Source organism: Bos indicus x Bos taurus, chromosome 2, assembly GCF_003369695.1.
Source record: "Bos indicus x Bos taurus breed Angus x Brahman F1 hybrid chromosome 2, Bos_hybrid_MaternalHap_v2.0, whole genome shotgun sequence".
NCBI lineage: Eukaryota > Metazoa > Chordata > Mammalia > Artiodactyla > Bovidae > Bos > Bos indicus x Bos taurus.
This window is the reverse complement of record NC_040077.1, coordinates 94,118,228-94,131,956: the sequence shown is the minus strand read 5'-3', so window position 1 is coordinate 94,131,956 and position 13,729 is coordinate 94,118,228.

Below are 13,729 nucleotides of genomic sequence, written 5' to 3'. Positions count from 1 at the left end.
AATTTGCCACTATCTGCCAATCCCTGAGCTATATTACTGGTTTCCTATTTGTACGAGTGGTCAATGCCTATTGTATCTGGACATGATGCAAAAGCTAATATTGCTAAGAATATCAGCGAGTGAACCTTGCCATTTCTTTGTTTGCTTCGCAAATACATGAAATTTGTACCAACAATCTTCCCTATATTTCCCCAAATTTCCATGTGTGAAACTGAGTTGATTTAATAAAATAGACCAAAGGCTGGGTCACCTTTTTTCTTCGTGCCTGGCTGAACTGACCACAGTGCACCTCAGAGGCAACTAGCCATGCAAGATGGAGAACACTCGACTGCAAGAGCAAGCCGAACTTCAGAGCATCGACTTCCCCACTGTTACCTCTGACTGGGAGCTCCTCCGCGGGCGAGAGGCGCAGCCCCCCTTCACACACAATCAGCACCAGCTGTAGTCCAATTAAACTCAACAGTGAACAGGTGTTCACTGTAATGACTTCCACACAAAAGCACGCTTCCATTTAGTACTCTTTACATCCGACACACTCGCAGCCCCACTGAAAGGGAGTAGTAGGAAACGAGATGGAATTCAGTGGAGGGAAAACAGCAACCCACAAAGTCACCCGTAATCAGCATCAGAAGCCCCAATTAGCCTCAACATTTCACAGGTGTCCGCAGGAGGATTTTTTTTTTTTTTTTTTTTTGCAGAGCCTACTCGTCAATTGTCCCTTAAGAAGTTCTTTGAAAACATTTTGAAGTTTTTCAGATTCAGGCAGCTCACTCATATTACCACCCCAGTACTGTTATTACCACTATTTCATGGCTTTCAGGAGTCTACCCTGCTAGACATGCATGGGCAGAAATATTAATTACATTCATGTAAATCCTTAAAATGTGTTTGGCCCATTGCATCCCCATCCCCCCATTTTTTTTTTTTTTTTTTTTACATCTGGTGCCTCTGCTGTATTTGAAATAGAGAAATCTAGAGAGCACTTCTTGGGGTAAGACGCCTGGAAGGCTTACTGTGTGCATGTGCGCTCAGTCACTCACGCGGATCTAACTCTTTGAGACCCCAAGGACTGTAGCCCCCCAGGCTCCTCTGCCCATGGGATTATCCCAGCAAGAATTTCGGAGTGGGTTGCCGTTTCCTCCTCCCGGAGGAATCGAACCCTCATCTCCTGTATCTCCTCCATTAGCAGGTGGATTCTTTACCACTGAACCACGGAGAGAAGTTGTTATTCCTACTGTATTTCAACCAGTTATTGAATGTCCACGGTGTGCATTTCTGTGGAAGAGAGGAATGCCAGAGGGAAATGTTCACACTCCCGTGACTTGAAGCCCTTTTCGGATTGGTTGGCAGCTCAGGACCCAATCAGTGTCTGACTCAGACACTGTGACAGTCATCTCAGGCTTGATGAAGGATGACTGGTTACCAGGGCACTCCAGTAAATGAGGTTATGGCACTCTTTCTCCAGATCCCTCATCCCACAGGTTGGTGACCATTTAGCACCAGTGATGCTGCTGGAGTTGGTACCTTCTTTGACTTTGTATTTACTGGAATCGGTCACCTCTGAGGATAGAGGAGAAAAGGGGTGAGCAGGTCTGAGGTGGGGACTTTAGAATTCTGCTTCTCAACTCAGCTAAGGAGTAAGGCACACTCCTAAATGTACCATAGTCCATGGTAATGGAAGGTATTTTTTTCTTTTGTCAGAAACAATTTGAAAACTCACACCAGTAGGAAATCTGGGTCAGACCAATCCCAGATGAGGAGCAAATGTTGGTGAGGGTTCCAGTTGATATAATCACATTGGAAAACCAGTGGATTTCTGTAACTGAAACTAAACCTATGGCCAGACAATCTTATTCTCAGTTGTAATCCCAACAGAAACTCTGGTAGGCAGACACCAATATGGCCCCTAGTGACCCTCACCTCCTGGGTTTTATGCCTTTGTGTAGTCCCCTCCCCCGGAGGGTCGATGGGACCTGTGATCTTCTCCTAAGCAATAGAATACAACCACTGTGATGGAATATGACTTATATGATTATCACACGTAAAATTGTAATTTGTGTCTTGCTAGCAGACTCTCTCTTGCTTTCTTGGCTTGCATGCTTTGATGCCGGAGAGGACTACATGGTGAGGAACTAAATGTAGCCTTTGGCCAATAGCCAACTAGGAACTGAGTCCAGTGGTCTTCCAGAAACTGAATTCTGCCAACCACAGTGGGAGCATCAAAGCAAATCCTTCCCCAGTTAACACTTCAAGTGAGACCCTAGCCCTGGATGAAACCTTGAGTGCAGCCTTGTTAGAGGACCTGAAACTGAGGACCTAGCTAAGCTGTGTTCAGACTCCTAACCCCAGAAACTGTGAGATAGTATGTATGGTTTGAGTTTTGTGGTACTTAGTTACACAGTAATAGATAACAAATGGGGCTTCCCTGGTGGCTCAGATGGCAAAGGAGACCTGGGTTTGATCCCTGGGTCAGGAAGATCCCTTGGAGAAGGGTATGGCTACCCATTCCACTATTCTTGCCTGGAGAATTCCATGGACAGAGGAGCCTGGGGAGCTACAGTCCATGGGGTCACAAAGAGTCAGATATGACTGAGCAACTAACAAATAGATAACAAATACAGAAATGCTTACAAATGTGCGTCCAAGAACATGCCAAAGAGTTTTCATGGTAGCATTCTTCATAATACCAAAATGAGTAATAACTCAAAAGTCCATGGGCAATAAGATGGATGAATGCATTGTGGTATGTTCAGAGAGTGGACCACTGTAAGTTACGATAAAAGAACCAACCCTAGTTGCATGCAACCCCATAGAGGAGTCTCACAAGTAGTTGAGTGAAAAAGTCAGACACAAAAGAGTACATACTGTACAATTCAATTACATAAAGCTGTAAAATGGGCAAAACTAATGTATCATCCTGTTTGAAGCTTAGGATGGTGGTTATTTTGGGGATAGGTTGTGACAGGGAAGGGACATAGGGAAGCTTTTGAGATGTTGGTAAATGTTCTGTTTATTAATCCGGGAGGTAGTTACAAGGCTGTTTTGCACACATTTCTGTATTTATGCTGCAACTTCAAAAGTTAAAAGAAAAAAACATTTCTGTTCCAGCAGGTAATCTTTTCAGCTTAGGATATAAATAGATGTGTGGTTAGAGGGGTGCTTTCTGTGTGTAGGCACAGTATCATTGTACCCCAAGAAAAGAGAGCACTGATTTCAAATGACTCAGAATGGAGGAGGTAAACTGAGCTGCAGAGAGGCTCGGAGAGTAGAGTGAGTTGCAGAAGTCAAGTTTTCCATTATCATCAGAGCTGCAACTGCCGAGCAGGTCTGTTGTATAGATTCTGGTTCTATGGGAAGGTAATCTGGCTGTGGAGTGTCCTTCGTGGTTCTTCATGCCCGAGTCCCTCTCTTCACCACTCTGTGCAATTAATGATGCAAACTCAGTTAAAGAAAATGACTTCCCCAGGCTGCCTGGTAACCAGCTCAGTCAGGTGCCTTAAACAGGCCTATGCCCAACAAGGAGGAGCCTTCTGGTGCCTCTGTTGTCAAGTTTCCATCCTTGACTTCCCTGGTAGTCCGGTGGTTTAGAATCTGCCTCGCAACGCAGGAGATGCAGGTTCGGGCCCTTGTGGGTGAACTAAGATCCCACACACCTCAGAGTGACTAAAGCCCACAATGAAAGATTCCACGTGCCTCAACTAGGGCCCAATGCACCCCAAATTAAATAAATATACTTTTTTTTAAAAAAGCTTCCATCTTGCTCCCTTTCACCTGGCCCTTCCCTTCCATTTGTTTGCAGACCTGTTTCTAGCACCATGGCTAGTGATCTTTACCTGATCTTCTACTCACTGTCTCATTCTCACCCAGGGCAACTGAAACTCAATACCCTTCCCTGGCACTGAACTTGGCAACCTTTCTTGGCTTTGATTGGGACTCATCTTTCTGTGTGTATTTTCTGCCAGCAGCTCTGGGTTACAACCTTGACTGGGAAGCCTGTTGCAAAAGAGGAGAGAAGCATTTTTTTTCTTCAAAGATCTACTAATATCCAATCTCTCCATGTTCCAAATTAGTTTTAAAATTCCACTTTAGAAAAACATCAACTGGTGTAGGCAGAGATGCATAAACTTTCTGTCTTTTCCTGTTTCCTCCTCTTCCAAGCTCTGAGCACTAGATTATAAAATGAATACAATGGATGAGGCCAGTCATACACATGTGTACCTTAGAGACAAAATGTCTATAAGCAGAACACAGAGGGTGAATGTGGTGGCAGTTACCGTATGGATGGTATGAATATGTCTAGAGAAAGGAAGTGCCCATCAGAAGGGGACTTGGTGAGCATAGAACTTAGAGGACAGAACAGGGGCATCTCTTAGAAGCTGGTATGAATTCCAGGGGTATGACCTCTCAGATGGCTCAGTGGTAAAGAATCTGCCTGCCAGTGCTGGAGCTGGGGGTTCATTTCTTGGGTTGGGAAGACCCCCCTGGAGGAGGAAGTGGCAATATACTCCAGTATGCTTGCCGGGACAATCCCATGGACAGAGGAGTCTAGTGGGCTACAATCCACGGGGTTGGAAAGAGTTGGACACGACTGAGAACATGTATGGGGATGGCTTCATCAGACCCCAGCTGCCTGATGCTGTTAAGCTTTTGAGCCATCCAGCTAAACTGTCTTTGCTCTGATTCCAAGCTCGATAAGGAGATTTTGGATTGTAATAGACTTCCTGGGTAGATCTTCTTCAGGGAGAAAAAGTGCTGGAGAGAAAAGTGTGAACATTTGATCTTTCTGATGGCTGCACATCCCTTTGTCAACAGAAGTATTGATGGTTTGGTGAGAAATTTTGGTGTTTTGAGAATTTAATTCACATAAGGCGGCCCTCCCAAGTCAGGCAAATCTTGGAACACTAACAAGATTGAATTTTTGGACCTGTAAGTTTTCTGGCCAGACTTCGGACCGTGAAAAATTCATTAAGATAATGCCACTTTGGAAGGGTTCTTGGTAGATGGCCAGCCAGCCATTTCCTGGTAATTTTCAACATGGCTTTGGGCCCACTTTCAAAATCCTGTTGGTATCTAACTGGATTGGGGGGAAGGGAAGGAGTGAGCAGAGAGAAGAGGAGGTGAAATGGGGTAGTCCATTCAATTTGGTTTTCTTTGGAGCTACAAATGGGATCTTATTAAAGATGGATTACTAATGTGTGTCTTAAATGGGGGTAGATACCTTTCTGGGAGTATGTGGCAATGTCTTTGGGATGAATAAAATATGGGATAAAATTCAGCACATCTTTCAAGAGCATTAACTTTTCTCTCTGATTTGGGGAGGTAGAGAAGTTAAGACATTAACTAATGAGGTGAAGACTGACTAGTGTACCCAAGAGTTTCTGGGTAACTAGGGACTATATTTCCTAGATCCTCTTGCATTTAAATGGGGTCACATGATGAATTCTTGCTCCTGGAATGTGGGAAAGAATGGCTGTCAATTCTAGGCTCAAGTAATTAAGAAGTAGTCTCTTTCCCCATCTGAATAGAGATAACCTGGAGGCCCTGAACGAAGGTAGAGACACAAGACCAAGGGGTGGACTATCTACCCACAAGCCACAATCACACAGACTTCCAGTGAGTGCAACATACATTTCTAAAAAGTCACTGACGGTTTGGGCCTGATCTCTTCTAACAAAGAACATTACTCTAATAGAACCGATATATGAATGTTTCTGTGTGAAAGCAGTCCTATGATAGCCTGTAAACTTTACATGAATTCTTAAGTTAATGCTGAGACATTTTTTAAAAACTTTTGAGATTTTATTTTATTTTTTTAAATATGTATTTATTTGTTTGGCTGCACCAGGTTTTAGTTGCATCTAGTTCCCTGACCAGGGATAGAACCCAGGCATTGAGAGTGCGAACTAGCCACTGGACCACCAGGCAGATCCCCAAACTGAGATTTCAAAGACACATTTTGCTCATGGTGGGCTGTTGGCACTTTCCCTGGGTGCCCAGAGAGTGAGCCATTCATTCTTCACTGATGTTGGAGGAACTTGAAGAGAAAGTTTGACAAGGACCTGGCAAATTCATGGAATGGGAGAGGATTCTTCATCCTTCAGACTGCAGAATCTGTAGTAAATGCTCACTCAAGGCAAGACCGAAGAAGGCAAAGTTAGATTTCAGACGGTCTTTCTTCAGTCCCTTACCCTCACACCTGTATGGCTCATACTGTCCATCAGAAGTTTGTGCCCTGACCTGTTTTCCAGGCAAAATCTTCATGTTCTGTACCCTTCCTAACTTCTGAATCCCCATCCCAGCTTATATTCCCTTAGGGGCCTGCTCACTGATGGCCAAAGAATTCAGACTAAGAGGCCAAGATAGCATACGTATGGCACCCTTCACACTAGGGGCTTCCCAGGTGGCGCTAGTGATAAAGAACCCTCCTGCCAATGTGGGAGACGTGAGAGATGTGGGCTCATCCCCTTGGCTGGGAAGATACCCCGGAGAAGAGCACTGCAACCCACTCCAGTATTCTTGCCTGAGAAACCCCATGGACAGAGGAACCTGGCGGGCTACAGTCCATGGGGTCACAGAGTTGGACAGGACTGAAGCGACTTAGTGCACGCACATTGTGCTTCATACTGAACCCTTTTCCACATCCACACGTCCATCAGTGATTCCTCAGAAAGCTGCTTTCTGTTGAGCCAGGTGGAGTTACAGAGCCTTCTCAGGACAGACCTCCAGGCAGCTCCTGTGAGTCTATTGGTGCTGGCTCTGGAATTGAATTGGACTTGCCGTCCTGAGTGAATGATAGATCATAGTGGCTTCATGGATTATAGCTCTCAGACAATATTTGCCTTTCAACACAGTTTTCATTACTCCATTAACCCAAAAGAGGGATCTGGAAATTTCCCGCACTGTGGCAGCTCTAGAAGGAGTGAGAGATCTGGGGCAGGGGACCATTTTTCCATTGCTCCTCAAATTACATCACTAACCTGCTGCCTGCTTCAATTCAATTCAATCCAACAGATACTTACTTCACTTACAGTAAAGCAGGCTTTGTCTAGGAAGTCACATTTAACTCTATCACCAGCAAGTTTTTATTGAGGACCTGCTGTGTACATTATAACAAACTAGGTGTTCAGGTGTTTCTTTTGTGATTATATTGACTTTTAATCACCATAAAGAGAAGCTCTGTGGTCTCTCCTTCTCCCCCTGCCTCTCCCTCTTCCACTCTCTCTCTCCCTCCCCATTTTACATCCTGGGATGCTGTCTTGCTGTCAAGGCCACTTGGGGCTGTTTGGGCTGCAGTCAGAAGCGCTCTCATTGCCCTTCCCAAGCATGCTGAGCGGGGGGACAGGGTTCTCCCTCCTTCTCCCCTCCCCAGTTTTCCTTAGCCATGGCATTCTGACAAGGCCACAGCTCTCTCTGCAGAGACCCTACCATCTCTAACAGTGGCTGATCAGATGTTATCGGTCACTGCCTTCTTCAGCGCTGTTTCACTGAAGTGCTGCTAGGGCAAGGAGAGCACGTTTTAAAGCCTTTCCTTTCTTTTTTCCTGGGGAGGGGACTTTAAGGGGCAGTATCTCTTTCCCACCTGCCCATTCCGCGTTGTGGTCCAGACTGGTCAGGGCAGGTCCATCCCATCCCCTCAGTGAGAAGTGTCTAACTAGATGACCTTGGCTGCCAGTAGAGCTGCAGCTCTCCCAGCAGTTGCAGTTAGGAGAGATGGGAGGGGGCCACCTGCCAGACTCAGGGTTGGAGGTATGACTCCAGGTGATGGCTATGTGCACGGACCCAGCTACTAATGCTTCCATTTAAGCTTTGAAAAGTTAGAAAGACATGGCTAGGTGTGTGTGTGTGTGTGTGTGTGTGTGTGCGTGTGTTAGTGACTCAGTCGTGTCCAGCTCTTCGTAAACCCATAGACTGTAGCCCACCAGGCTCCTCTGTCTATGGGTTTTCCCAGGCAAGAATACTGGAGTTGGATGCCATTTCCTTCTCCAGAGAATCTTCCTGAAAGTGAAAGTGAAGTCGCTCAGTCGTGTCCGACTCTTTGTGACCCCATGGACAGAAGCCTACCAGGCTCTGCCGTCCATGGGATTTTCCAGGCAAGAATACTGGAGTGGGCTGCCATTTCCTTCTCCAGGGGATCTTCCCAACCCAGGGATTGAACCCGGGTCTTCTGCATTGCAGACAGACGCTTTACCATCTGAGCCACCAGGGAAGGGATCAAACGCAGGTCTCCTGCATTGCAGGCAGAGTCTTGACCATCTGAGCCACTAGGGAAGCCCCAATGGCTAGGTGGGCAGTGGGCAAATCTCAGCTTCTCCCAGCTGGGGCTATCTGTTGGGTTTCCATAAGGCTGGGTTGTGAGGGGAATGGGGCTTTGGTGCCCACCATGCTAGCTGTGGACACAGTGGGAAGGGCTGCAAACATATGATTAGTTAATGAAAACTTCCATTCTGCAGAAAACAGCCAAATCTGTGGAAGGGTGGCAGCTGCTACATTGAGCAGAAGCCCTAGGAAAGCTCTAAAGTTGTGGATTCTGCATATTTTCCTCACCCCTACCTAGGAGGCCGGCACAGAGCAGTCATCACAGGACTTTTCTGGAGGCATCAGGAAGCCAGGGATGGTGATTTGTTTAGATTTGTCTGCATCGTCGAGGCTGCCAAATCACTCAGACAGCTGCAGTCAGTTGCTCTCTTCATGCTGTTCAGTCCACGCCGTGTATTTTATCAGCCGCATCTCTGCTCCACCTTGGATGTCTTGGGAAATCATCATAGCTTAATAGAGAGTCAGAGTCCTAAATGTGTTCCTTTTCCGCAACATTGCTACGTTTGTTCAACTGTATCATTAGCTGGCAGATGATAACAGACCATGGCTCCATCCTTTTTCCAGCTTGGGCATTTGTTTATTGAATCCACATAGGAGAAGAATAGGCTGTGTGTGTCATCTCAGTCCACGCCTCAAACACACCTCTTTCCAGAAGCGGTGGTGATGGGAGTGAGAAATCCAATTATGTGCAGGCTAGGAATTTGATGTTATAGGAATTTTGTGGGCAGCCTAATATTTTTTGCCCAGAATTCCTCTGGATAAAAGCAAAACACTTTTTTCCCCCTGAATCATTCTTTTTGGTCAGTTTGCTGGTAGGTTTGGGATGAAGTTAAGAGCTGGTCTTGCTGTTTTTCTCATTTTTGTACAGTGTCAATCTGCAATGATCCTGGAGCCCATGACTATTTCTAGGAAGGAGGCAGCAACACTGGCAGAGAGTGGAGCTTGGAAGTCAGGTGGTAACAATGAATTTTATGGGTTTCCCTTACTTGACCATCAATTCAGGTTAGTTGAATCATAGACTCTTACCACTGAGTGGAATCTTTGAAATCGTTGATTTCAACCTTTTTATTTTATAGATGATGTAACCAAGGTGCCAAGAGATGGCCTATATTCTTAAAATCTTGGATCAGTGGCAGTGATCTTCAGGTGTATTGGCTATCCAGGTGTATGGAGTCTCCAGGTGTTCTGGATCTCCAGGTGTACGAGTTACGTCTTCTGGTTACAAATGACAGAAACCAACTCTGAGAGTTTACTGGAAGTAATGGAAGGATATTGCTGCTGCTGCTGCTGCTAAGTTGCTTCAGTCGTGTCTGACTCTGTGCAACCCCATAGACGGCAGCCCACCAGGCCCTGCCATCCCTGGGATTCTCCAGGCAAGAACACTGGAGTGGGTTGCCATTTCCTCCTCCAATGCATGAAAGTGAAAAGTGAAAATGAAGTCGCTCAGTCGTGTCCGACTCTTAGCGACCCCATGGACTGCAGCCTACCAGGCTCCTCTGTCCATGGGATTTTCCAGGCAAGAGTACTGGAGTGGGGTGCCATTGCCTTCTCCCGGAAGGATATTAGAAGCTTCCAAAAATGGCAGAGAACCAGATTTGGAAATGGATCAAAAACAAGGCATCTCTGGAAGGTTAGGAAGGGGGCCACCCAAGGAGCAGCTGCTATTAGGAGCAGTCTGGCTAGGGAAAGACAGACCTCCAGTCTTCAGTCTTTATGTAACTCTGATGACTTTTTCAGTTTCCTGAGAGTGAACATCCACTGGTCTTAACTTGGCTGTGGAACAAGTGCCATTGGTACACTGACTATGTTCCCTTGGAGGTCACCTGTAGACAGTTTCCGGAACATGCTGACAACTGGAGGGTGCTCTGTCCACAGAGGCACAGATCTGCCCAGAGCAGGTGACACCAGAAGTGCTGGGAACTCACCTCCCCAAGAGCGATCCTCACTAGGGATATGGACACACCCCAGCCTTTGCTACCCATGGGGAGTGTTCTGCACAGTCTCGCAGAGGGTGCTGATGGGAATGAGCCTCAGCGACCCACAGCAGCCATGTGCTCGTTAGCCTACACCTCCCTCCTTTCCTCTCTCACTTCCTCTTCTTCGCATTGCTTCCTGTGTTCACCTCCCAAATAAAATGCTTACTCGTCAATCTTTTATGATCTATTTTTGGGCCATCTAAATTAAGATGGGGGAAGAGTGGAAACAGTGACAGATTTGGGCTCCAAATTCACTGTGGACAGTGACTACAGCCATGAAATTCAAAGATGCTTGCTCCTTGGAAGGAAAGCTATGACAAACCTAGCTATGACAAACCTCAAAAGCAAAGGCATCGCTTTGCTGACAAAGGTCCTTAAGGTCCTTAACATATAGTCAGAGCTATGGTTATTCCAGTAGTCATGTACAGATCTGAGAGTTGGACCATAAAGAAGGCTGAGTGTTGAAGAATTGATGCTTTTGAGTGGTGGTGCTGGAGAAAACTCTTTAGAGTCCCTTGGACAGCAAGGAGATCAAACCAGTCCATCCTAAAGGAAATCAATCCTGAATATTCATTGAAAGGACTGATGCTGAAGCTGAAGCTCCAATACTTTGGCCACCTAATGTAAAGAGCCAACTCACTGGAAAAGACCCTGATGCTGGGAAAGATTGAGGGCAGGAGGGGAAGTGGGTGACAGAGGATGGAATGGTTGGATGGCATCACCAACTCAATGAACATGAGTTTGAGCAAACTCTGGGAGATAGTGAAGGACAGGGAAGCCTGTCGTGCTGAAGTTCATGGGGTCACAAAGAGTTGGACACAACTTAGCAACTGAAAAACAGCAGCTTAAGACAGGTGTCTTGCTAGAACCTTGGCTAGAGGAAACTTGGTACCTAATAATATTCCCATGAGACCATATCCAATGGGGAGGAAATAATTCTCCTACAAATGCTTTGGTGCCTTCAGGAAGGTACCTTAGGGGGAACTTCAGAACAAATGTTTGCAACACTAGCCCAGCAACCACTTGGCTTCAAACATTGGTTCACGGAGTGCTTTTTGATATCTATGTTCATTAAAGAGCTGACTAATTCCTTTTTTTTAAAATACATCATGTATTTTTTGTTTCTATAATACTTACCAGGAGCAAAGACTCTTCATTTTCTCCCACTAGCCCTTGTTTTTTTCTTCTTTTTAGACTTTACCATTTTTTAAATGTATGGCTGCGCTGGCTCTTCTTTGTTGTTCCTGGGCTTTCTCCAGTTGCAGCAATCAGGGGCTGCTCTCTGGATGTGGTGTGCAGGCTTGTAATTGAGGTGGCTTCTCTTGTTGTGGAGCATGGACTTTAGGGTGTACAGGCTTCAGCTTTGGAATTAGATGTGGCCAGGGAACCAAGTTTGAAGCAATGGGAGATAAGTTAAAATGGTGATGCAATTTCAAGGGCATGTTCTTTAAAAAGAAATCACTTGTCCTCTCTCCCTTTCTCTCACCATGGCTTCATGTAATTAAAGTATTCAAAATTATTTGTTGGTCCATACATGACCTCCATCCATTCATTCATGGAGCTATATTTATTTTTTATGTAATAGGCAATTATGAGCTCACCAGTCAGCACGAAAACTAGAATTATGACGATAAGTTGAATTTATAGTCCTTCCCTGGTCTAACCTCCTATTTCTTCCTAACCCAAGTAACCAGCATCCTGACTCCTGTTTGCCATCTCTTTTATTTTCCCTTTTAGATTGTTTTATCTCATTGTATCTGTCAAGGTTTAGATCATAGAGGCAGAACCATAAAAATAGTATAGAATATGGAATTTATGAAAGAGATTTGACTCCATGTAGTTGCCCCAACTTGTTAAACCATTGTTGTATTTTTCTTTTTTTTCTGCATCTGGTGCTAGGTCTAGTCCAGGAGTTGGAGAAGCTGAAGGAGGAGATCTAGCAGGAGCTAAGGAGGCACGGGGCTATACTTACTGGGTCAGGATTCACTGCAAGAATGTGGAGCTGAAGGAGAAGGTGGACTAAGCATGGGACCACCTGCTTTTCCATGCCAGTATGATGGGGCCGCAGGTTGATGTGCATAAACTGCAATGGTGCCTGGTACCCCTATGCCCAGCTTCTGAAATAAGGAAAGTCCATCTTCCAAATGCTGTTTAACTATCATGTGAGGTTCACTTAGAGCCATGCAGTAAATTCTGGGAAATGTAGTTCCAGCTTAGCTAAGTTGACATAGCATAAATTTGTCCATACTCAACCAATTGTATTCCTGCCAAGTAAGTGTTTTTTAAAGTTGTTTTTAATTTGATTTAAAAAAAACCCCACACCATTCTGCATGTAGCCATTTAGGGCTTGTTTTTTAAACTTAGCGTTATTTTTTTAGGATTTATTCATACTGGTGTGTGTAGCTATGACTCATTCCTGTTGACTGCTCTATTATATTCCACTGTGTGACTATACCATGGTTTACTCATCCACTCTGTTGTTGATGGGCATCTGGCTTATTTCCAGATGTTTTAACTAGCTTGGGCTACTATAACAAAATTGCTGCTATAACCATTGACTGAGGGGTTTAAACAGTAGACATTTATTATTCATAGTTCTAGAAACTGAGAAGTCCAAGATCAAGGTATGGCCAGTTCAGTTCCTGGTAGATCCCTCCTCCTGGCATGCAGACAGCTGCCTTCTCGCCTTATCTTCACATAGCAGAGAAAGAGAGCTCTGATTCCTCTTCTTGTAAGAACACTAATCCCATCATGGGGGCCCCACCCTCATGACCTCATTTAAAAACAGTTACTTCCAAATACATTGAGGGTTAGGTCTTCAACATAAGAATTTTTCATGAGGAGATCCAACCAGTCCATCCTAAAGGAAATCAGTCCTGAATATTCATTGGAAGGACTGATGCTGAAGCTGAAACTCCAATACTTTGGCCACCTGATGCAAAGAACAGACTCATTGGAAAAGACCCTGATGCTGGGAAAGATTGAAGGCAGGAGGAGAAGGGGACGACAGAGGATGAGATGGTTGGATGGCATCGCCAACTCAATGGACATGAATTGGAGTAAACTCCAAGAGATGGTGAAGGAGAGGGAAGCCTGGCATGCTGCCGTCTAGGGGGTTGCAAAGAGTCAGACATGACTTAGCGACTGAACAGAACAGAACAGAAAGTGTCTTTATTTTTTGCCTTCATTTCCACCAAATACAGAATTATATAATGAAAAAAAAAGAATTTTGCATGGACATAAGCATTTGCTCAATAACACTAAGGTTTGCTATTGTAAACAGTGTTCATATGAACATTCTCACAGATGTCTCCAGGTGTTTAGGGGTAAAAGTCTCATAACTTTACACGAGGAGTAGAATTTTTGGACCTGAAGTAGAGTAACCTGCATCCTAATTTTCCCAGGACAATATCAGTTATGCCTGCTGCCCAGGAACG